The 10,455-nt window shown below is 33.4% G+C and overlaps 2 long non-coding RNA genes across 2 annotated transcripts; both read right to left on the reverse strand.

Annotated features, from left to right (window-relative positions):
• Nucleotides 4,560-6,903, reverse strand: LOC110271173. The gene is made up of 2 exons (XR_002361570.1): nt 6,798-6,903; nt 4,560-4,845 (listed from the first exon to the last, which is right to left on the reverse strand). It is a non-coding gene; the product is annotated as an uncharacterized LOC110271173 (long non-coding RNA).
• Nucleotides 7,503-8,173, reverse strand: LOC107637964. Its single transcript, XR_001619650.2, has 2 exons — nt 8,133-8,173; nt 7,503-7,547 (listed from the first exon to the last, which is right to left on the reverse strand). It is a non-coding gene; the product is annotated as an uncharacterized LOC107637964 (long non-coding RNA).

Consider the following 10,455-nt stretch of genomic DNA (forward strand, 5'->3'; position numbering starts at 1 on the left):
AGTAAAACAACATATAAAAATTTGTTGGTGGGTCTAAGTATTATTAAGTTATTTATGGTCACATTGAGTATATATGTTTGATTTATTGATGAAAGTAGATTACTAAAACCAATTAATAACTATTTTAGGATTAATATATTTAACACTAGATTAATAAAAAACAAATAAATCATAACATTATATTTTTATTAATCAAATTATTATAATTTAAATTAATCTTAACAAAATAATTTAAAATTATAATTTTAATCTTATCACGTGCATGGCATGGTACGGTTAATTGTTCTTCATTTTGAGCTGATTTTGATATTTTCTTACTTCACAGTAAACCAACATATAAAACTTTGTTGGTAGATTTAAGTATTACTAGATTATTTATGGTCATATTGAGTATATATGCCTGATTTATTAAAAAAAGTAGATTAAATAACTATTTTATAGTTAATACAATTAACACTATATTAAGAAAAGAAAAACAACACATACAAGTTATTCTTTTATTAATTAAATTATTATAATTAAAATAAAATTTAACATAACAACTTAAAATTATAACTTCAATCTTATCACGTGCATAGCACGGGTGATTAAACTTGTTATAAGAGTAAAATTACAGTCGCATGATAATGACATAATATCCAAAAACAAATTAAATGTTATATTTTTAAAAAGTCGATGTCTGATAATATTGTGTGTTTTATAAGGGCAAGATTCATGTGATGCTAATTTAATGTGAAGTCTGTATATAAGATATGTAATTGTTTACTATTTTTCTTATTTTTCTTATACTACATTTTTTCTTTTGAAATTAATAAAATTTATTATCTATTATATATTTTATTATACATCATAAATTTTATTGAGAACTCTGTGCCTTGCACTCTCAATTTTTCTCCTTGCTTCAAACAGTGGCTGTCCACCCTTAATATAGAAGAGGGGAGCCTCCACTTATTGAAGTCAAAACTGAACCAACTTCTTCTTCCTTCAACAAAACCGGTTCGGCCACATAGAGAGAGAAGAGATGACCATGCATTAACCAACATGCAATTACCTCTAGTCCTTTCTTGATCATCACCCTTCATCAATCCGAGCTCTCCATCCTTGGCTTGCTCTCCAAGATGAAATTCTGGCCCTTGATGCTTCATGATGATGATGACTTCATCTACTTCAATCTCTGCCTTCAACCATCGCTTCGCCACTCTAGCTACTTCCTGTGGTGGTTGAGCAGAATCGAAGACAAGTCATGCTTCAAGAATCTCCCTTGCTGGCCGAGATCTTCTTCTTCCTTTTTGAGCATGCAAAGCCCAAGATAACCTCACCAAATCTGACCACATTTGGTAAGTATCTTAGCCACAGTTCCTTTTTGAGCATGCAAAGCTCAAGATAACCTCACCAAATCTGACCATATTTGGTAGCCACAGCTCATTTTTATTTTAGTATGTTTTCTTGCCATCATTGTGATGGTCTTGATGCATGCAACTTCTTCTTTTCGGTGATTGTAGCTTGGTGTAGCTTCCATAGTTCTCTGGTTAAGGACCGAATAAAGAAGAAGAGAATGATGAGAGAGAGTAAAAGAAATCTGAAAGAAAAGCAAAGCAAAGTGGTTAATTAAATTGAATAAGAATAGCTTGCTTTTACTTCCCTAGTATAGAGTGGCGTGTAAGTCATAATAACCATCAATCAATTTCAGCTGAACTTTCTCTCTCATGTTCCCATGCATTAATTAACAATGTAATAGATTTTGAAATCCATCACATGGTTGAAACTTGGTTCCGTTGGAAGCACTTGGCTTTCATTTTTCTTTGTTTTCGGACCAAGCTTGAAAACATTCATCACTTTGTAAGACTTGGGCTTGTAATATTGAAATTAAAGCTGGCCCAATTGGTTAACATTTGCTTTCCTGATGAGTTGTGTAGCGGATCAAGCATAGGAAGCAAACATGGGCTTATAGCATTAAAACTCATTCTTGGCCCAAGTAACATCAACTTAGCCATATTCATCATATATTATCAAAACCAACGGCTGAGAGTAATTTGAGCTAGCACAACAAATTTGTTTTCGGCCCATTATTAAAACCTGCAGCAAAATTATAACATCAATATATTGAATAAAAATTCAGATCAATTAATTTTGCAATTAATTAATTTTAATAATGTTTAGTCATCACAAATATTAATTTAGAGTTTTCCAAACTCATCAATATATCTAATTAAATTTAGTCTTCTCTCATTCTCAAATCTCAGCCGTCATCACTCTTTTATTCTCTTAAATCCTCTTCTTAGTTTTAACCTTCTTTTTCTATTCCTTTTCTAGTAGTCATATTTTCTTCATCAAAAGGTCATTAAAATAAAAAAATTCAAAAATTTTACTAATAATAACTTTAATATTTGTCTTTAAAACACATAGTAGGTAAAACCTATCTTTTGCTTGGACACTTCTTATTATGCTGCCTAATATTATTACTACTGCCTACTCATCATCACTTCTGTGTAATGAAAATGACAATGTTATGCATTTTGGCCACATCTTCATTTAATTAATGATAAACTAGCTTTGGCTTAGTCTTGGAATCCGAGGAATATATATTGCGGTATGGAAAGAAGCTTTGTGCTTTCTACTTTCTTCTTTGATACACTACAAGAAAACACGTCTTTTGCCACGCTTTTAAAGCCTGGCGATAGCTTTTCGCCACACTTTTTGAGCTATCGCCATGCTTTTTGCATTCTATTGCCACGCTTTTTGTTTGTCACGCTTTTTTACAAACTGCCACTTGTAAAAGCGTGACTGTAGGTGGGAAATACGGCCACGCTATAAAAGCGTGGCGATAGGGCAGATCTGGCAACGCTTTTCAAGCGTGGCAGTAGACCAGATATGGCCACGCTTTTAAAGCGTGGCAACAAGAAGCGTGGCAAAAACAGGAGATAAGGCCATGCTTTTAAAGCGTGACAAAAGGGGAGGTACGGCCATGCGTGTAAAGCGTGGCGAAAGCGTGGTAGTAGAGTAGGTATGGCCATGCTTGAAAAGCGTGGCGAAAAAGCTTAGATACAGCCACGCTTGTGAATCCTTTACACCCGGGGTATAGTTCTTGGCTTGCCTCGTCTACCAGTTTATAAAATTCCTTTGCACATTCGTTAGGCCCCATGTTTTGTCCGTCAACTTGTGTATTATCTCAAAATCTATCACGTAACAATCATCAATGTTATCATTGCAGTTATATTCACCGCCTATGTCACTGTCAATATCCATAGCAAAAAGTGATTCCCCATGATTAAACCACCGCCTATAACCTTTTACAAAACCGTGGCATATTAGATGATCATATACGTCATCTCTCTTTAACCAAAATATATTACAACACTTTGCACAAGGGCATTGAATTTCTTCCCCTTGAAGAACTCTCTTTGATGAGAAAGCAAAGTGTAAAAATCTTTCTACACCAACTTGATATTCTTTTTCATGACGTAGTGTATCCATCCAGTCTTTTGACATATCCATCAAAAACCTATATATTTCACGTAGATAGCTAAGTTTCTAAATTGAAGTCCTTACTATTAGTCTCACTAACTGCAAATCTAACTTCCTAATTAACTAAGAGACAATGTTGTGCAAGCCTCCAAAATACTTTGAAGGCATTAGACATAAAATAACAGAGAAAATTGAATTTTAGCAATGCTCAACAGGAAAGCACTAAGTTGCACGCATAACATCAATAACAAATTAATATATGTATTTAAATTTTCATAAACCAACCTTAACTACTGTCTTAATTCGTTCCACAACAGCAGCAAAGTGGTAGCACAGCAGAAGTAGAATTAGAGAGGTAACAGCAGCAGCGAACAGCTATTCAGCAGCAGCAGACTATTATATTACCACAGGAGCAGCAGAACAAAGAAGTGGCAGCAGTAGTGGATAGATAACTATCGAAAGCCTGAACAAAAATAAGCTACATTGAAACCCAAACTGCTAATTAAAAATAGCAAGAGAGTAGAATGTCCTTAAATGGCCTAATGCATTTGTTCTTTCTACTACTACTAAAATCCACTCATCATGCTGTGCCATGTATACTTCTATACTCCTAAGTCCTAACCCATAATTTTGTTTTCAATTTTCTTAAACTTTAATACAATTTGCTAGTTAATACAAAGTATAAAGTGGGTTGATATGATTGTGAAGGAATAAAAAAGCTAAGGAAAAATGGAAGCAAGTGTTGGGAGCTACTCATTGTTGATGGAAAAATGCATTAGGACCCCTTTTAAAAAAGTAAATTTAAATTCAAATTTTGAATAAGTAAAAAAGCAAAATCAAATTTAAATAAGGCTTGTTTTAACTGATATGACCCATTTAATAGCATTCCCAATTTTAAAATGTTATTTTCTTAAATCTGTTTTTTCTTAGACAAAAAAGTGAAGGGATAACCATTTTTATCTAAAGCTTTTTTTTTAGAACTCGAACGCAAATAAAAGGCTTGAAAAAAAGAATTATAATCTAGTTGTCGCAATTTCCAATTATTGGCCAGTGGTGAGAACAACAAACCATATGCATAGTGTATTCATAGCATATATAGAAATGGTCATCAAGCTTTTTGAACTGGAATATCCAACAATCAAAATACTACTATGGTCCAGGCTCCACACCTTTTAATTTTGTCACACTCTGAACCTTATAAAACTTAAAAACATAGAAACTACAGTACACCTTGAAACTAACCAATAAATTGCAGACTCAGTGACTAATGGCAGAGAAGACTGAGTAGGGAATGGCAGAGACGAATGCACCAGCAGGGATGAAGGAGCAAAGCGAAAACAGCGGAACCTCTTCAAACTTGTTCTTCTGCTCTCTCAATAGCTTCAGTGTTGTTAGTGGTTGTTACTGCAAAACACAAAGCATAATAACATTACTTTGTTAATTAGTGAGCAGAAGAGGAAATGCAAATTGAGAAATCAGCAGCAGCCAATGATTAATGATGTAATGAGCATGAATGCATAATAAGCACAAAGAATCGCAACGAGGAAACGAGTTGCTAACACATGGCACGAAGCAGCAACACTTATTAAATAGCAGCAGTAAATAGCTATTTCCCAGGTTCAAGTAAACAGCAAACAGAATTCATATGACTTAACCAGTTTCACAAACTGAAATCATTGCAGTTCATAAAACAGTCCAGATTCTCTAATTAACCACCCAATTCAACTAAACTAAATTAGTTGAACTAAACAAGCTAAACAGAATTAGCTAAACCAGATTAATCAAACAGAAATATTGGTGAGAGCATGATCAATCAATTATTGGTGAGAGCATGAAACAATAGACTGCAGTATTACACAAACTACACCATAAATTATATATGAGCTACAGTTTTCAAAGAAAAATAGGGGCCAAGAAAAATATGAGCTACACCATAATATGATACTCTATCAAACAAAAGGCCATCCAGCAACCAGATCAGAAGAAAAATTAGATCAGACAATAAGGCCAGCGAATAGTCAAGACAACAAGAAAAACGAAAAATAAACACACAAGCTATGCACATTAAATAAAATCAGTCAAGTTCAACCAGATCTTAGATCTCCACAGTAAAAGATCAGAATCAGAGTTATCAGCATGCTATATACAGTTAAACATAGCACAATTTCTAGATCTATTAGGTCTCTAACACATGGCACGAAGCAGCAACACTTATTAAACACCAGCAGTAAATAGTTGTTTCCCAGGTTCAAGCAAGCAGCAAACAGAATTCATAGACTTAACCAGTTCCACAAACTGAAATCATTGCAATTCATATAACAGTCCATATTCTCTAATTAACCACCTAATTCAACTAAACTAAATTAGTTGAACTAAACAAGCTAAACAGAATGAGCTAAACCAGATTAATCAAAAAGAAATATTGGTGAGAGCATGATCAATCAATTATTGGTGAGAGCATGGAAACAATAGACTGTAGTATTACACAAACTACACCATAAATTACATATGAGCTACAGTTTTCAAAGAAAAATAGGGGCCAAGAAAAATATGAGCTACACCATAATATGATACTTTATCAAACAAAAGGCCGTCCAGCAACCAGATCAGAAGAAAAATTAGATCAGACAATAAGGCCGGCGAACAGTCAAGACAACAAGAAAAACCAAAAATAAACACACAAGCTATGCACATTAAATAAAATCAGTCAAGTTCAACCAGATCTTAGATCTCCACAGTAGAAGATCGGAATCAGAGTTATCAGCATGCTATATACAGTTAAACATAGCACAATTTCTAGATCTACTAGGTCTCTTCATTGCAATAAGTGCTAAATACAAAAAGAGAAGTTGAAATTAAATGAGAAAACATAATACATATAGTAGTAGTGGTAAGAGTTGCCTATAGACTATAGGTAGGGTTCCTCCAATCTATATTTCCTTATTTAATTGCCATGTTACTACTATAAAATTGTACACATACAATTTGAAAATAATCCATATAGGTAGCAGGTCCCCTATTCTGAATGCTTGTTCTTTATAAAGTTGTACAAAAAAAAATCAAGTTGTCCCATGTATTTGTTTAATCTTGTGCTGTTGAATACTAAAGTATAGTCATTCTTTTAAACTTCTTCCAGCTCTAACATAACCTAGTTACAAATTATTGGATGGAACAATCATATTTAAACATTCAACTTGCCTCAGTATTAAGTATTTAAGTTCATTTGCCAAAATAAAACAATTATAATAGCATAATTGTCCTTACTTGTTCAAGAACTGGTTAAATGTACTTGTCCATACAACTTTTCCTTATTCTGAATGCTTGTTCTTTACCTGTGTGTGAGTTGCTATGCCTCTCATCTGAGCTCGACTACCTTGAAGGTTAGCAATCTACTGCGTAAGCCTTACCAACTGTCGAGCAAGAACTTTAGTTGCAGCTTGAATATTGCACAAGAAAAGAAGAATATATTAGCATGTTTGGTACAATAAATTATCTAGAGACTAGAGAGAAATAATAGTTTTTAATACTTTCAAAACTTTTGACAGAAGGCTATTTCAATATATAAGATGTTTCGAACCAAAAGTAAGCCAATTCGAACACATTCAGATCAACGTGACAGCTTCTCAAGTAATTATGCATAAGAAACCTATGAGAAAACGTGGATCATACCTCGGTGACAAATAATTAAGCACAAATAGTTATCCCAACAAATCCCAAAACATATAATCAATACTTCGATCCTTTGCTTGATAATCAAAACAATACGATCAAACTTTCAACATAAAGTCACAGCAGTACTTAATGAATGGTTGGCTTGGGTCAGGTGATTGCTAATTCATGTCCAAAGGGTTTTGTAGAGAAGCCAAATGGCAATGAAGAGAATGCCAGTTCAATAGGCCATAATTAACAACATCTTTTTAAACAACTATTGGGATTAACAATTTCTCCTTTATTATTTTTTCTTTTTTCATCAACATTCACCACAAACAAAGCTTTTTCAAGAAGCAGTGGCTTAAGAAAGCAGCAAACAAACACACCTGAGTCGCATAAGTCCGCTGAAAAGGGCTCTTCTCTGCATTGAGCTGAAAGAAAATATTCAAAAGAACACATTATGCTTCAATTTAGAGAAACTTAAAAACATGATTACTTGATTCACTGCTATCTACGATAGCAAATTTTACCCTAACTATTCTGCACAATCCTTTTAACTTGATCACACACACACACACAAAAACTATTCAACCTTTATGTAAAAACTATGATCGATACCTACATTCCAGTTGCTAACGAATTTTGAAGTAAAAAATTTTATTCACAAAGACTATGTTCGCCACTTAATTAATTAGCTATAATTAAAGAAGCCTAGCAGGATACTGAAATCCAGTAATCTACCGAGTCTCACGAAAATGACAGAATAAGTTAAAAGGAATCAAGTGAGAGATAAGCGAATTGAGCATGATGAGAGTGAAGCAGAAGTCATTCTCAAACAGGAACTACAGCTTCCTCAGATCAACAAGCACACGCAAATCATCTTTCAAATAACAATCGAAAACGAAGGAAAGTAAAGAAAAACCTAATTATCAAAAGCTAGTAAACGAAACGGCGATCAAAGAGAGAATTGAAGTGAGGAAGGGTTTATGAAAGAGAGAGAGAGAGAGAGTACGTACATCTTTGAACTGAAGGAGGCCATAAGGTCGCCGAGGTAGGATACAGTGCGATGAGCGGATTCGATGAGCGAAAGAAGAACAAGAAAGAGAAGAAGAGTATGAAGACGAAGATGAAGATTAACAAGATGAAGAAGAAGTGGTTTTGAGTGACGAAGGCAATGGGCGAAGGGCGAAGGGCGAAGGGTGAAGGGCGAAGGGCGAAGGGTGAAGGGCGAAGTGCGAGGGTAATGGGAGGCGCTCTTCCAGGCTTAGGGTTTCGAGTGATTAGGGTTAGTGTCTTTGGGTTGGGGACCGGGTTGGGGCCGGGTTGGGAGCCGGGTTGGGGGCCGGGTTAGGGTCAATGGGTTGGAGCCCCTCTCGCCACGCTTTTAAAACATCACTGTTTTGCTCTACGGCCACGCTTTCGAAGCGTGGCAGAAAAGAACCTTTTGGCCACGCTTTTAAAGCGTGCCAAAAGAGTACTAGGATATGGCCACGCTTACGCCACGCTTTGTAAGCATGGCTGTAATGAAACCCTGTCGCCACGCTTTCAAAACGTCCTTGTTTCTCTCTATGGAAAGCGTGGCAAAAAAAAGCGTGGCCGTTTCTCTAATCAATTGCCACCCATACAAAAGCGTGGCCATTGATACTTTTCACCAAGCTTTTGAACCGTGGCAATAAAAAAAAATGGCCAAATCTCTAATCTATCGCCACTCTCATAAAAGCGTGGCCATAGGCCTTTTTTCTTGTAGTGATAGTTTTACCATAACATTCATCACAGAATATACTTTCCATTTCAAAGCATAAGTGTTCAATAAATATATACATGTGTTTATCTTTTTGATATCTGTTTATTTCCCTTGGTCCAATGAACTATTCAAACAAAGAAATCTCTACCGTTTGGTTTATTTATCTGATTTTGCATGCTATTGATGAGAGTGCGTGCTACCATGCATGCATTAACACTAGCTTAATAAAGCTTGATTTGAAGTCTTCCCCAGGTAGCTTTGAGTCTTTGACCTACAAGAAGAATAAAAAACATGCCTATTGATTATGAATTTCAAAGGGAATCCAAAGTACTTAAGAATTTAATTCATGAAATTAAGGAAATTAAAGAAAAAAAAATAGATTGTTGTTGACTTGCTATTATTATATGTTGTGATGTTTTTTTTATCTGATCTTTCTATTGCATCTAGATTTTAAATTACAGTATACAACCGTAAATGTGACCAAAACTATTATTGTAGCAGGTGTTTATTATTTATTATTCATTCTTCATTATATTAATAATGAGAATATATAACAATTCAATAAAGTCCAGCGGCTCAGCGATTTACAACCAAATCTAAGCAAGTTTTCTCCTTCAATTTGTATATATGTTCAGAAATTAAAATACAAAAATTTTGATACACAGTAGAAACATTTTAATTCACAAAACAAATTTTTAAAAATTCTTCTTCAACTCTTATATATATTTAAAAAACTAAAATACAAAAATTATAATGCACAACATATAACAATTTTAATGTACATCACAAAATTTTAGTGCATAGTACGTACAAATTTTTAGAAATTTTGATTTGTAGCATCAAAATTTTTAAAAGAATACATGTTAAAAACATTAACATCTAATCAATAAAATAATATATACAGCACAAAAATTGTTTCAAAGCACAACAATTTTTTACACACAATACAAAATTTTTTTGAAGAACCATAATTGACTTACCAACCAATAATATATATTTACAGTAAAAATTTGTGTTATGTGTAAATATTTCTGTGATATGAGTACAAATTTATGTGTTATGAATAAAATTTTTTATCTTATATCAATAACTTTATATTATGTTCAAAAATTTTTGTGTTTTACTATATCATTAAATTTTTGTGTTCTTCAACATAAAATTATGTGTTGAAAAGTGTGGAGAAAGAAAAGCAATAATACGTGCACGATTTTTTTTATTTGTATCAACTTAATTAAACTTAATTACAAAAATATTTATATATACACCACTAACAATAATAATTAATGTTGCTAACTAATTAACTTGAGTTAGTCGAGTGGTTAATTCACTTATCTACTTGTTGAAAATTTGAATTTCACTTTGTACATGTAGCAACTCATTGATTAACGATAACAAATTTTTAAATAAAGTTCATATCCATACGAATTAATCTTTATCTGATCAAATTAAAAAATACGGTAAACAACAACAACAAAAATTGACGTTGCTAACTTGCTATCCATAAGATTTATTTTCCCCTTTTTCTCACACCATCTTTACTCAACCATAACAATAACTGCATATTTAATTGCAATTCAAAACCACAACTGCGACTT

The sequence above is a fragment of the Arachis ipaensis genome, chromosome B04 (genome assembly GCF_000816755.2).
Source record: "Arachis ipaensis cultivar K30076 chromosome B04, Araip1.1, whole genome shotgun sequence".
Lineage (NCBI taxonomy): Eukaryota > Viridiplantae > Streptophyta > Magnoliopsida > Fabales > Fabaceae > Arachis > Arachis ipaensis.